This window comes from Mus caroli, unplaced genomic scaffold (assembly GCF_978045245.1).
Source record: "Mus caroli unplaced genomic scaffold, Mus_caroli_1 scaffold_2, whole genome shotgun sequence".
NCBI classification, from domain to species: Eukaryota; Metazoa; Chordata; class Mammalia; order Rodentia; family Muridae; genus Mus; species Mus caroli.
This window is the reverse complement of record NW_028227257.1, coordinates 121,936,678-121,951,432: the sequence shown is the minus strand read 5'-3', so window position 1 is coordinate 121,951,432 and position 14,755 is coordinate 121,936,678. Positions and strand designations below refer to the sequence as shown.

General features: G+C 42.9%; 1 long non-coding RNA gene across 1 annotated transcript; it reads left to right on the top strand.

Moving 5' to 3' along the window:
- Positions 1-7,017: 7,017 nt before the first annotated feature.
- LOC115030392 (uncharacterized) lies at positions 7,018-12,403 on the top strand. The gene is made up of 3 exons (XR_003835989.2): positions 7,018-7,083; positions 9,068-9,242; positions 12,184-12,403. It is a non-coding gene; the product is annotated as an uncharacterized LOC115030392 (long non-coding RNA).
- Positions 12,404-14,755: the final 2,352 nt, after the last annotated feature.

The following is a 14,755-nucleotide window of genomic DNA, read 5'->3' as shown; positions in this document are numbered from 1 at the left end:
TCCTCTTCGGTCAGTTGATCATAGGGAACACCCCATGAGGCTATAGGCGCATGCTTGGCAGCAGATGGCATTGTAACAGGAGTAGAAACCATAGGCATTTGAGCAACTTCTTCATGTAACTTGCTTGTGCCTTCAGGACCTGGTCTGGCCCGATCACGTATATACCACTTCCATTTGATAATAGACTGCTGCTGTGCGCGTCCCACTTTATGACTTGCAGGGTCTGATAGTACCCAGCTCATGATGGGTAATTCAGGTCGCATAGTAACTTGGTGTCCTATTGTCAAACGTTCAGTTTCCACTAAGGCCCAATAGCAGGCCAAGAGCTGTTTTTCAAAGGGAGAATAGTTGTCTGCAGATGATGGTAGAGCTTTGCTCCAAAATCCCAAAGGTCTTTTCTGTGATTCACCTACAGGGGCCTGCCAGAGGCTCCAAACAGCATCTCTATCAGCCATGGGTCTTCAAAATTCTCTGAGCTCCCAGGAGGGAGAGAATCTAGAGAGGTTTCAGTAGTTGAAAGTGCTGGTGGCTCAACAAGCCAATTCCAGTATTTTAAAAGATTCATCCTTGTACTTCTGTTACTCTAGAACCACTCCTGGTACCAAATTCTGTATTAGTCAGGGTTCTCTAGAGTCACAGAACTTATGGATAAAAGAATTTATTGATGACTTACAGTCGGCAGCCCAATTCCCAAAAATGGTTCAGTCGCAGCTGTGAATGGAAGTCCAAGGATCTAGCAGTTACTCAGTCTCACGCGGCAAGCAGGCAAAGGAGCAAGAGCTAGACTCCCTTCTTCCAATGTCCTTATATTGTCTCCAGCAGAAGGTGTAGCCCAGATTAAAGGTGTGTTCCACCACACCTTTAATCCCAGATGAAAGGTGTAGCCCAGATTAAATCTCCTTAAACTAGGAGATTTAATCTTCTGGAATCCATAGCCACTATGTCTCAAGATCTCCATACCAAGATCCAGATAAGGATCTCCAAGCCTCCAGATAAGGGTCACTGGTGAGCCTTCCAATTCTGGATTGTAGTTCATTCCAAATATAGTCAAGTTGACAACCAAGAATAGCCACTACATCTAGTCAAGGGGCTGGAGAGATGGCTCAGAGGTTAAGAGCACTGACTGTTCTTCCAGAGGTCCTGAGTTCAATTCCCAGCAACCACGTGGTGGCTCACAACCATCTGTAGTGGGATCTGATGCCCTCTTTTGGTGTGTCTGAAGACAGCTACAGTGAACTCATATACTTAAAATAAATAAATAAATCTTTGAAGAAAAGATTCAGGGCATTATATAGTAGATCCATTTAAATTCCTTTTATGTATGTAAATATATTTGAAAGTATCTAAAGTAGTAGGTTTCCACATGGTTTTAAAAAGTTTTTTGAGTTAGTTGCCTTTCTCCATATTTCTTCCTTTATCCTGCCCTCCCCTATCTAGATCACCCAAGACTGAAGAAACAGGAGAAACTAGAATAGGAGGAAAATTATTTGTATCCGTGTATATGTCCTATGTGTGTGTGAGTGTGTGTGTGTGTTGAGCCAATTTCCAACTATCTTTTAAAAGTCTCTGATTTTCATTATATCTGAGAAAGATATACTCTCTGACAGAATCCTGAGAGCAAGAGCTGTGTTTTATATGTTTTTTGTAGTATCTAGTATATGTGAGGACTTTCTCATGTATCGCTCAGTTTGCTACGTACTTTATTAATGTAGCTCATCTAATATATCCCTAATCCTCAAAGATCTAGCATTTTTACTCCTCACCTCATAGATGAAGACACGGACTTAGAGATAACCAGGGTAACAGATACTCAGAGTTCAGGGTCTACTCATAGAAGGCCCGGCCCATGTAACAAAATTGTATTCAGTACTGTCATGGGTTAACTTTGACATCAACTTGCCACAAATCAGAATTCTCTGTGTAGGGAGCCTCGGTTGAAGAAAGAAACATTCTGATTGCCTGAACTGGTGTGGAGAGACCCACCCTGATTGTGGATGGCACCTTCTGGTAGGAGTCCAGGTGAGAAAGGGCATGGCAGAAAGAAGCTGTCTCACTGTTTGCTTGCTGAGCCTTTACTCTCCTGTTGATGCTGCCAATTCCTTAACTAGTGTTTCCAAACTTCCACTGTGGCCTAAGGACCAGTGGCACCCCAGGAAACTTGCAGGTTCCTGGCAACAGATTGGTACTGTTAAGGTACCCAGCTTTATGCGACTACTGGGTTGTCAGCAGTGAGAGACAGCCACTGTGGGACCACTCTGATGGCAGAGACACTCAGCCACTGCTGAGTTGTCAGCCTCTAATATGACTCAGCTGCTATCATTATTTCAGCATAAGCTGTTTATATTCATGAATACATTCAGGTAGACGCACTCATTCTGTTGGTCCTGTTCCTCTTGAGAACATTGACTAACACAAAATTCCATCCCATAACATTTGCTCAACAGACACACGAATGAATAAATGGATGTGTTTTAAAAAATAAAACAGCACTTTACAGTGAGTATCTGTCCTTTACTAGAACTATCAACATATTCAAAGCTAGCCAGAGATGCTCCGAAGCTACTTTCCCAGAAAACAAGAGCATTTTAACATCCCCCACTGCAGCCCAGATTGCTCAGTCCTTCACATTCCTTAGCTGAATGATGAGACTTTTATCTTTTGTAATTCAAATCTGAAAAGAGAGGTGGATTGTTTGTTTGTTTGTTTATCTATTTATTTATTTATTTATTTATTCTGTTGTGGCAACTCATAGAAGGAAGACTATATGCTGGCTTATGGTTCCAGAGGGATGAGTGTCCATCACAGAAGCTAGGCACGGCATCAGGTAGCTATGGCCAACAGTGCAAGAAGCTGAGAATGCATGTGTTTAAGTGTAAGCACAAAGCAGGAAAACCAAACTGGAAGTAGGTGAGGCTTTCAGCTCTCAGAGCCCCCCTCCAAGGAAGTACTTTCTTCAGCGAGGCCACGCCTCCTTAACTTCTCCAAACACCAACTGGGATCAAGCATGCAAATACCAGAGCCTATGAAGACATTTTTTCATTTAAATCAACACAGAAGCAATGGACAGATTCTAGACCTTAGTAATCAATCAGAGGTTAGAATAGTGAAGAGGACAGTGCAGGATTATTTCAAGAAAAAGAATAGTGTTGCCAATGTTATTACATTTCACTCTGACATAGAAATAGTAGTAAGTTTAGAGTGAAAAATCTATATATTTGCCAAAAGAGCAAAAAGGAAAAAATACAGGCTTACGGTCAACAAGGTCATGTTTTCTTCCTTCCTTCCTTCCTTCCTTCTTTCCTTCCTTCCTTCCTTCCTTCCTTCCTTCCTTCCTTCCTTCCTTCCTTCCTTCCTCCCTTCCTTTCTCTCATTCTCTCTTTTTCTTTCTTTCTCTCTTCCTTCACTTCTTCTTCTCTCTGTCTCTTTCCTTCTCTCCCTCTCTCCCTCCTTCACTTTCTCCCTCTCTCCCTCTCTTCTCTCTCTTTCTTTCTCTCCCTCCCTTCCTTCTTTCATTCTTTCAAACAAAACCTTCACACTACTTTGAAGCACAAGGGTTTGCCCAAAATGAAATCTTACATCTTTTGGTTCTGTTGCGAAGAATCATGGCCTTTGTACACTGAAAGTCATTTCCATGTAGTATTGTGAGATTGTGCTGAAATGCTGTCATGGGCCATGGGAAAGAGCTTGGCTGGTAAAACAGCAGCAGTACCTCAGATGCAAGGGCTGCTGAGTCAGGGGTGTGGGGCGGGCTCCCTGGGTAATTTGCTGCACAGCGCTATTTTCCACGCAGTGTTTAGACGCCTCTCCAGAAACATGCTTAATATTGTATTGAGTTCTTCTCATTCCCATGAGTACACAATGATTAGTATATGGAAGGGACAGTAAAAAGTTAGTTATGTCTCACCAATTAGTTTTTCTAATATAAAAGTCAAATTCTGATACGATTTAAATCCATAGAATTTAACATTTTAACATTTTTTGAAAGACCATTATCTAATTAATTAATCACAGTAGGGCACAGGTGCATGCCATGGTATGGATATGGGGGTCAGAGGGCAACTTGTAGAACTTGGCTCTCTCCGTCCACCATGTGGGTCTCTGGCATGGAACTTGGGTCATCAGGCTTGGAGGAAAGTGATTTGAGTCACTGTGCCCTCTTGCCCACCCCTTCTCACCCACTTTAAACGTGTCATTAAGTACGTGAACTGTCACCACCACCTTCCTATAGGACTCTTTTCATTTTGTATATCTGAACTCTGTGTCCATGAAACATTAACTCTCTCTGCTCCTCGACAGTCACCATTCTCCTTCCCATTAGCTGTACTTCTGACAGAGCGCGTAGAAACGGAATCGTTAAATATTCTTCCTTTTATGATTGGTTTGTTTCACTCATCTGTCTTCAAAGAATCCCACTTGAAGGCATCCATCTATGCTGTAGTGTGTTGAAATAGCCTTCTCTTTTAAGCCAATAACACTCCATTGTGGAATTAATTAACTAATTGTGGTGTTAAGTCACATTTTATTATTCATCCCTTTGTCAGTCAAGGGACATTTACATTGCTGTTGGCTTTTTTCCCCCTTATAAATATTGATGCTCTGGTCATAGCTCGGAATAATGAATTTATGCAACACCATGCTGGACCTCACATGGAGGAAACAGAGGCAACTCCCTAAGACTTTGTAGTTTAGAGTGGCCAGAAACAGCTGTATTCCAGTCAACCTCTCATGCCTATACTCCATTTTGTTGACATTTTGAGAATTTGCTATATGCCAGTGTACAGGGAAAAAAATCATTGACTAAATTAACATTGTGAATCTTGAAAGCGATCTCTGGGCCTTTGCATGCTATGCCTGGTAAGTCATGACTTTGTTTGGCTGGGAACATTTGGTCATGCTGGGTAGTCTGATGGTGTGATTTAAAGAGGATGGTATATTCAGAGAGGCTCAGAGCAGGCCTGAGCATGCCAAAGAGGCTAAAAGTCTGCCACAGAATGACAATTTTTGATCAGAAGGTAACTGCAGATCTAGGGACAGAAATAATTTTATGTCAATTAACCATACCTGTGTCATGAGCCCTGAGGAAGCTTAGAGACACAGATGAGATTGTTGCTTGGCAATTTCCCATGACTTCTGTTATGTGGAGAGCTTTGTGTCCTGAAGCTGCACGAAGAGGACCACAGATGCCGTGTTTTGGGGATTTTTAGACTCTGCCTATGGCTTTACTTTCCACAGTCTGTATCTGTCACCTGCAATAATCTAATCATAAGGCTCAGTCACTGTGCATCCTGGGCATCCTGGTGAAAAACCAAACCAGAGAAAACAGGGTAGTGTGGGGAACCTTCTCAACTTAAAGCTGATATCAGATATAAGGGCAGTCTTGAGGACAGCATCCTCTAACTTTGTATTTGTCTTAACTGTACCCATTGGGCATGATGCTATTAAATACAACACGACCCCTAAACATTTGGTAAGAGAGAAGACAGGTTCCAAATGCATCCTTCAGACATCCAGAAGACATTAAGATGTGAAATATCACAGTGTAATGCAGAAAGGGCAAGGCCTGCTTTGTGTGGTGGGACATGAAGGCCTGGAGGCAGAAGGGTCACCTAGACCCTGCCTCGGGAAACAAACCAAAAGCACCCAAAGAGAAATGGCAGAGGAGTCTGGCTCAGTTGGTCTTTCTCTATGCACTACATGTTTCTCTGCATCAGGGAATGACATCTCCACCCAATCAGTCTGTCAGATGCAGCAGCTAGGATTCCCATTGATTTCCCTTTGGTTTTCTATCTCCACGAGCCATTCATCATCATAGCCCATCAGTTTTTCCTTCTGTATGCCTCAGGTCTAAGTCCTCCTCCCCAGCGCCTCCACCATCTCCACTGAGTCCAGCAACAACTGTCAGCTCCTCACTCCAACAGTGTTCTAGGCAGCCTGCCAATACGCTCTCCATGTTGTAGCCAGAAAGACATTCTAAAAATTCAGAACTGACAATCTTGTCACTCCATCCTTCCTACAAATTTCTTTTTCTTTTTTAAGAAAAGTTTTCCATTACCATTAAGGAAAAACAAAGTTCTTGTTGAATTGGATTCCAGGCACCATGAGGCCCAGCCTCTGCATCTCCCTTAGCATCTTATGCACTGCAGCATAGTCATTCTGACCCCGTCATGGTATGTGTGCTGTTTCTTGACCTCTACATTTGTGGCCAGAGTAAGGCCTTGGCTCCTGTGTTTCCTTCTGCCCAGGATTTTGTTTTCCCTCTTCCCAGCTGTCTTCCCAGCTCAGTTCAGGTTAGAAGTCCTCAGGGCAGCCTCCTCTAACTTCACCCTCTGCTTCAGCCTCCTCAGTGTTGGAACGGAACTACAGGTGTGAGCCACTATGCCCTGCCATGAAATGGCTCTTTGAAAAGTATTTTGTTTTTAGAATAATTTATAAGAATACATTTTTACTAGGGGAGGAGTGGGTGGAGGAAGGGAGGTTGAGGGAGGGAAAAGGAGGACAGAAAGGAGGGGAAACTTATGACAGGAAGGAAAAAGAAAAGAATATATGTTTTTATAGTTATTTATTTATTTGTTTGTTAGTTGTGCGTGTGTAATGTATGTCCATGTGCGCATGTCTTGGGCATGGATGGAGGTCAGAGGACAATTTGCAGGAATTGGTTTTCCCCTTCCACTATGTGAGTCCGAGGGGTTGAACTCTGATTTCCAGGTTTGGCAGCCAGTGCTTTGCCCACAGGGCTATCTCCCATTAGGATAATTTTATATTATTGTATATAGTATATACACTGCAACTCTTAACTGCTACACTGCAATTGTTAAAAACTCGAGAAGCATAGTCACAGTTCGCATGCATCCACCGAACTTTCCTCCTGGCATCTCAAGGGATACAAAGATACACTTATTACAACTCACGCACAAATAGTGACCCATTTAAATAACCACAGCTTATGTTTTTTTTTTCCAAATTTCCATACTGTTCATTTTTGCATGTATGTACCTAATATCTGTTTTCTCCTGTTCCAGGATCATGGAGTAGTTTCCTACAGCTGCCATGAAAAAATATTCCACAAATTAGGTGTTTTCAAAGGTCAGAAATGTCTTACCTCACAATTGGGGGTGGGGGTGGGGCAGAAGCCTGAAACCTAACAGTCAGTAAGGGAATGCTTCCTCTAAAATCTGCAGGGGAACCTTGTTTTTCTCCTCCTACCCTCTGATGCTTTCCTGGTAGTTTCCGTGGTCTTACTTACAGCTGCAGGACTTGAGTTCCTGTCTTCACCCTCACTGCTAAAACGCATCTTCTCACGAATGTTATTATTTATTTATTTACTTCTGACTGTAAGGGTGCTGGTGTGTATATTTGTGTAGATAGATGTGCCGGTTCATGTGTGCACATGTGTGAAGACTGGCTGTCAATATCAGATGTCTTCTCATGAACCAGCTTGCCTCTGTCTTACACGTAAAGGCATCTCATAGTAAAGACAAGGTAGCCTCACTCCTGTTTATGACTAAACCTCTGTTTCTTAAGGATGGGGCTATGACACACTTGTACCTTTCATTATAAATGGTTCTGTATAGCCTATTCCAGAAAAATAACAACCAGGTCTTTGTTATTATAACCATCTTGAAACCCTACTTCTGTTTAAGAGGTTGTTATGACTTCCTTGTTATGACCACTTTGCAATCATGTCTTTGTGTCAGGAGGGCGTTACGACTAACTTGTTACGCTTACATTCTACTCCTGTAACTCCAACAATTTTGCCTGCCATCCCTATCCCCTATTTGGAAACTCCCTACCCCCGAGTTACGAAAACCTTGTCTTCCTCTTGTCTAGTGCTGATATCTTGAATCTTGCTTTTAGGGAGACACAGTTTATATACACAAGCTTAAAAAATGTTCGCTTTAATTACCTGCTTGCTTTAGTTAAGTTGGTCGTGATGATTTGGGTCAGTGGTCTTTTTCCTTTTGTATTTAGGATTAACATGTCCTTAACAAGCTCAGTGGATCTGCCTGTTTCCTCTCTACCAGCACTGGGTGGATGTGTGACTCTACACTTAGCTTTCATGTAGGTGTTGGGGATTTGAACACAGGTCCTTATGCCTGGGTGCTTTAACAAGCACTTTATCCAATGAATCACCTTCCCAGTTCCCTGGCCATCTTCTTATAAGACCGTCAGCTTACATGGGAGTTGCATCCTACTCTGAGATGACCTCATCATAACCAATGACATGGCACGGGCTTTATTTTTAATAAGATCATTATATGAAGTCTTGATGGTTAAGTATATTTCAGAATATACCTATCTTCTTTAAAGGAACACAATTGAACTCAATAGATCTTGCTCAATATACTACATTATGTTTAGATGTTATGTGTCCTTAGGTTCTTCTTGCAATGTAATTTCTTATACTTCCCTTATTTTTAGATGACTCAATAGACTTGACTATGGCCAGTGTTTTGGAGAGGACACCACTATTAGGTGCTTTGCTCATGATCTGCCTAGGGAGATGTGTTGCTGGAAGGCTATCAAGGTGACACATTCCGTATATCTTAGGCTACAACATGAATTATCTCTGTCGACCTTGACTTTGGTTAGCTAACGTGTCAGATTTCTATGCTGTGGAGTCACTCATTTTCTCTCTTTCCACACTGTGCATATTAGAAGTTAATACACAGAGCTGAAGAAACTCTGCTTGTTCTCTGAGGGTAAATATCTGTATAAGTTATTTTGATTTCATTTGCAAGAATATCTGACTCTTAAACCTATTACTAAGTTATTCAATCATTTATGTATATCAGTATGAACCGATAGGGTTTTTATTTTATATTGGGGTTATATACATTGCTACTTTATTCATCTTGTTAGCCAATTAATCGGATTTGTTACTGAAAGTCCTTTCAGTTGAGTCTTGAATCCCTTTACTATAGTCACATTATAGGTATAAATGTCCTGAAAGTCACCGAGTAAGGTTAGCCAATGATGAAACTTAAGGGTGGGGCTTTATTCTATTAGGTCTGGTGTCTTCTCCTCTGGAAAAACATAAGTTCATGCTTTCACCCGTCTCTCCCCCCAGCCTCTTGTGTCTGTGTGTGAGCATAGAAGAAAGGTCTGTGAGAATATAATGAACAAGTGGCCATCACCCCCGAGAGTATCTGATCTTGGACCTCCTGAGCCTCCTGAGCCATGAGATGGAGATTTGCCTCACTTGTCACGAAGTCTGCAGCATTTTGTCATGGTGGCTCCAGCAGGTGAATGCAAAGCAATGATTTTTTTTTTTTTGAGCATGTTCTGATTTTTGGCACTAGATGATGCAGGAGGCTCTCATTCTGTATTCCCTGTCCCAGTCCTACCTAGAATCAGCCCTTCCCAAGGGTCACTGGTACTTCTGATTAGGCTGATACTCGATTCATTGGCATTCAATTGGGCTCACTATATTAATTATACTTTCAGGATATGTTCAAACCAGATGTCTTTTAGATGAGTTATAAAGTGATTATTTCTGAGGTGAATAGGGAAGTAGTCACATGATTCATCTTCTCCTGCAGTGGCTGAGGTCACTGGGCCCTGGAGTGTTTCAGAGGCTGAACAGCAGCCACCAAACTGCAGCCTAGGTTTTCCCTCTGAGGAGAGTGTTCTCTACCTGCAATGTCTCAGTGCATAGCCTCAGTCACAAGATTGGTGTGGTAGGAGAGAAGAATTAGCCACAGACTGAACTCCTAGAAAGGATGAACGCAAACATCTCATCCTTTCCTGCCTTCACATCATGAGATAGCACTGTATAGCAGCATTTGCTTACTTCCACTATTGCTTAGGGCTACAAAGGAATTAAGACTTTTTTTTCCCCAGTGGGTCTGAATGTGCAGGTTTATGCTCAGCCAAGGTAGTGGGAGCACCCACAGTTCCCAAGAATATTATGGTCTCTTCCATTTGAACCATCTATTTTGGAGGTGGTGTGTTTGGGATTGGGCTTTGTGTTGTTTTGCTTTGCTTTGTTTTGATGCAGGATCTTACCCAGGAGCTCAGTCTAGACCAGAACTTTTGGCTATTCACTTGCCTCAGCTTCCTGGAACTGTAAGCATGAATTACTCTCTTCAGCTTTGGGGTTGATCTTCTGTGTTCCTTTCCCTTCTTCCTTGGTCTGTCTATAAATGGATTTACCCTGCATGATATGTTTGTACTGTCCCAGGGCACCAATTCTAGCATTGGCCTTTAAGTGCCTAGCTTTCCTTAAGCAGACTGGGGGAATCATGCAATAGTATGTGAGGATACAGATTCTTCCATCTCTCTCAGAGGTTTACAGACCTGACACATGATTCAGGGGTAATAGACAAGAAGCAAACTCTATAAACCTCTTCCTTTTCCACAGCCTGTTAGGTGTGGGTGGGCAGGCACCCCCCTCTTTCTCATACAGCCGATACTCCCCTTATAATATGCTGTATCTCCCTCCCTCCTGGATAACATCGATCCCTTTCCCTTCTGAGAACTACCAGATGGATGAGGCCCACAGATAGAAACCAGCTTAACTATAAGGGAGGTCCATCATCCTGGCATCCTAAAATACTATTCTTGATAGAATTGCTGCATTAACTCGATTTATGTGTGGTTAAAAGCTTGACTATGCTCTGATTCAACACCCATTTGTCGGGTGCCCGACATGTTTCAAGTGCTCAATCCATTGTAAGAAATGGGTCCCCGACCTTCTTCTTCCCCACCTCCTGTTTCTCTCCTTTCATACACAAGCTGACCAGCATCACTTCACAGTAATGCCTTCGAATCTGCGTTCAGTGGTTCCAGATCAAGTACTTCAAAAGATGCACAGCTTTCTCTTGAATAATTTGCATCTTATCTTCACCATTGCCTCTTGTGGAACACATTTCCTGATCAGCTCCTGGAGACTAGCATCACTCACCCACCCCCTGCAGCTTCAGTCTGCCCTCTTCACTGTTCATCTGTCTCTACAAGTTTTCCATAAGCATTATTCGGTGACGACTCCATTAGTTAATGTCCTATCTGAAAAAGAGCTGTATCAGTTCAAGACTCCCAAGGCCAAGTTCTCAGCACAAAGGAGATTTATTTGCCCTAGAGGGACAAAGGGCAGGGAATGAGAGACAAAGACAGCAGATAGAGGATGAGGGAGAAGGGGAGGGAACGAGGGAAGATGAAGAGGTATTTGAGGTATTTGTCCCAGAGGGGGACAAAGGACTGCCTTTGGATAAAGAGGAGACAGACATAAAAAATGGTGGTTTATAAAGGCAAAAGGGGAAGCCTCATGTTAGGATGAGGTGTTTAATTTTAACTGGGCATATTAACTAGTTAAGCCAAAGGGGGCTTTTGATTGTGTTAGACTTTATTACTTTAACAGCTGGTAGTCAGCCTCAGGAGTAGGAAGTGGCCACATTCAGTAGAACTTGGTGGCTCACTTTATGAATGTAATTTAATGTTTTGTTTGTTTGTTTGTAACGCAAGGGGCATGAGGGAGAAGGGCAAGGCCTGCCAGAGCTGTGTTTGCCATGCACGGGCTGGCTAGAGTCCCTCCACTGTCTCCCACTTGGCTCCCTGCTCTTCTTCTTGCTCTGTTCACAGCATACTGTGGTGGTTTGTATATGCTTGGCCCAGGGAGTGGTACTATTTGGAGTTGTGGACTTGTTGGAGTAGGTGTAGCCTTGAAGGAGGAAATGTGTTACTGTCAGGGTGAGCAATGAGACCGTCCTTCTAACCCTGTGGGAGCCAGTCTTCTAACAGCCTTCAGATGAAGATATAGAAATCTCAGCTCTTCCTGTACCATCTCTGCCTGGATGCTGCCATGCTACCTCCTTGAAAATTATGGACTGAACCTCTGTAAGCCATTCCCAATTAAATGTTGTCCTTATAAGAGTTGCCTTGATCATGGTGCATCTTCACAGCAGTAAAACCCTTATTAAGACACATACCAGCCGGACGTGGTGGCTCACACCTTTAATCCCAGCTCTTGGGAGGCAGAGGCAGGCAAATTTCTGGTCTACAGAGTGAGTTCCAGGACAGCCAGGGCTACACAGAAAAGCCCTGTCTCGAAAAGCAAACAAAACAAAACAAAACAAAAGACACATACCAAACGGAAGATGGGTTCTCAGTTGGTTCTGAATGAAGGAGAGAGTCAGGTCAAATGTAACTTTGGTGTTGAAGAAATCAACCAACCTCTTTCTTTAACAGGTTTATGCCAACACCCAGGAAGAGGTAGAGAATCTTCCCTCATTTCTCCTGATGGGCCATGAAATAGCATGGCTTTCAACTGGGAACATTTACTGAAAACCCAAAACAAAAGAAGTGAATGGCAGAGGACATACATAACCCCCTGGGCTGTGATCTCTAAGTTCCACATTCAGGAGCCTTGACTGTGGACATTGAGGGAGTGAAGAAAGCATTGACACAGAGAAACACAATACAGCGGGGTCAGGTGGGGCTTTCTAATGACTACAGCAGCTATCTGGAACCTAGTGTGTTTATTAGGTATGGCCTGGAGTAGGTGTGGCCTTGTTGAAATAGGTGTGTCACTATGGGCATGGGCTTTAGGACCCTCATTCTTTTTTTTTTTAATTTTTAACATTTTTTATTACGTATTTTCCTCAATTACATTTCTAATGCTATCCCAAAAGTCCCCCATACCCTCCCCCCCACTTCCCTACCCACCCATTCCCATTTTTTTGGCCCTGGCGTTCCCCTGTACTGGGGCATATAAAGTTTGCGTGTCCAATGGGCCTCTCTTTCCAGTGATGGCCGACTAGGCCATCTTCTGATACATATGCAGCTAGAGACATGAGCTCCGGGGTACTGGTTAGTTCATCATGTTGTTCCACCTATAGGGTTGCAGACCCCTTTAGCTCCTTGGGTCCTTTCTCTAGCTCCTCCATTGGGATCCCTGTGATCCATCCAATAGCTGACTGTGAGCATCCACTTCTGTGTTTGTTAGGCCCCGGCATCGTCTCACAAGAGACAGCTATATCTGGAAGACTCTCATTCTATCTGCCTGGAAGTCAGTCTTCTCCTAGCAGCCTTCAGATGAAGATGTAGAACTCACAGCTCCTTCTGCACCATGTCTGCCTGGACTCTGCCATGCGGAAGCCTTGATGATAATGGACTGAGCCTCTGAACCCGTAAGCCAGTCAACAATTAAATGCTGCCCTTATAAGAATTGCCTTGGTCATGGAGTCTGTTCACAGCAGTAAAACCCTACCTAAGACACACACTCATACACTCACTCATATGAAGTCACAAAGACTCCTGAGGGAAGCTTTGCCATCCCTCAGACAGGTAAGGTTTTGCTGAAGCCTTTGGGTCCGGGACATGGCTGTGCCCCTGTCAACAATACACATTCCACTGAGGATGTCACTCATTCAGAGCTTCCTCTGCTCCCTACAGGGTCTTCCTGCTTTGATCAGCCATTCTTGCCCTCCAGAGCTAAGCTATCTTCCTGCCTCAGTCTCCAAAGCAGTTGGGTGGAATATATGCCCATGATGCCCTCATCCATTTCTCAGACCCATTAAAAGAACACCTCCATTATAAGTCCCGTGTCCCCACTAAAATTCTCAAATTCATCTTTCAGTAGTTTTGCATGTTTTGAGATGTGTTTTCTTTGGCCATTTTCATTTTTGTATCCTTCATGTTTTAAATAAATAAGTGGGCTCAAGCTTATATCTGCAATTAACTGCAATGTTTTCAAAATAGGCTTTACCACAGCCTCTTTAAGTTGCAGTGTGTCTTAAATCAGGCTTCTATCTTAAAAATAAGGAGGCGGCAGTGAGTAAATGCCTGGTTATTCACTTTAAATGAACCACTATGTGTAAATGCACATCGTTAACCTTGCCGAAGCATTGATTGCTACCATCAACGCGATCAGCAATGCTGTGAAGACTCTGAGATCAAATTTTCTTCCTTAAGAAATTATTTAAGAATCGGAAATGGGGTAACATTTAGTTACTTGATGAAAGCAGCATAGATTTCCTATTCTGGGGAGTGACAGAAATTGCTACAACCTCATTGCGTGGAAAGTAATGGCTCCGAAGACTAGGGCGGAGAGAGAAAAGCAGAATCAAGGAAATGATTTTTGCAGGAGTAATTACAGATTGTGAGGTGGTGGCTGTGTTTAAGGGATTTTGAATGGGATTTTAATTTAGGGAACACTAAATATCAGGGTAGTTAACCCAAGGACAAGGGAGACCTGATAAGCTATGAGCTATTTTCTTGTCATGGAGGATTACCTGATAATTCTTCCAGTAAGCTCCTGATTTTATGCAAATCAGCAAAGCCTCTGCGATACAAGCAGGCCAAATCCAAAGCAAAATTTTGAGAAAATTCAGCAGAAAAGACAACGCTGGTACCACCCACCTTGTGTTTTGTCTGACTAATGGAAGTGGTACAAGGACAGAAGTGGCCAGTTTAAGTGTTAAATTGCGACATTTCCCTGAGCCTCACTCTAGTCATTTATAAAACATCCCAGATGAATCATCGAGGAACCACACACTCACTCGTTTACTTTACAGGGGTCTGACATCGAGGTGGGAGAAACTTGCCTACCGTTCACTGTGGTGAGCTGGACAAACATGGCCTCCCTCAAGCCGATCACAGTCAAACTTACACAAGTGTTCACAGGGCCTGGGTTCAGTCAGCAGGTTTTTGAGTGGTTGCCTCTGGGATGAATGATAAATGATACAATATATGAGTTTAAATCTTTCCTTTCGGGAAACTGGTTTTGAGATCTTTCTGCATATGTTATTGAGAGATTGCT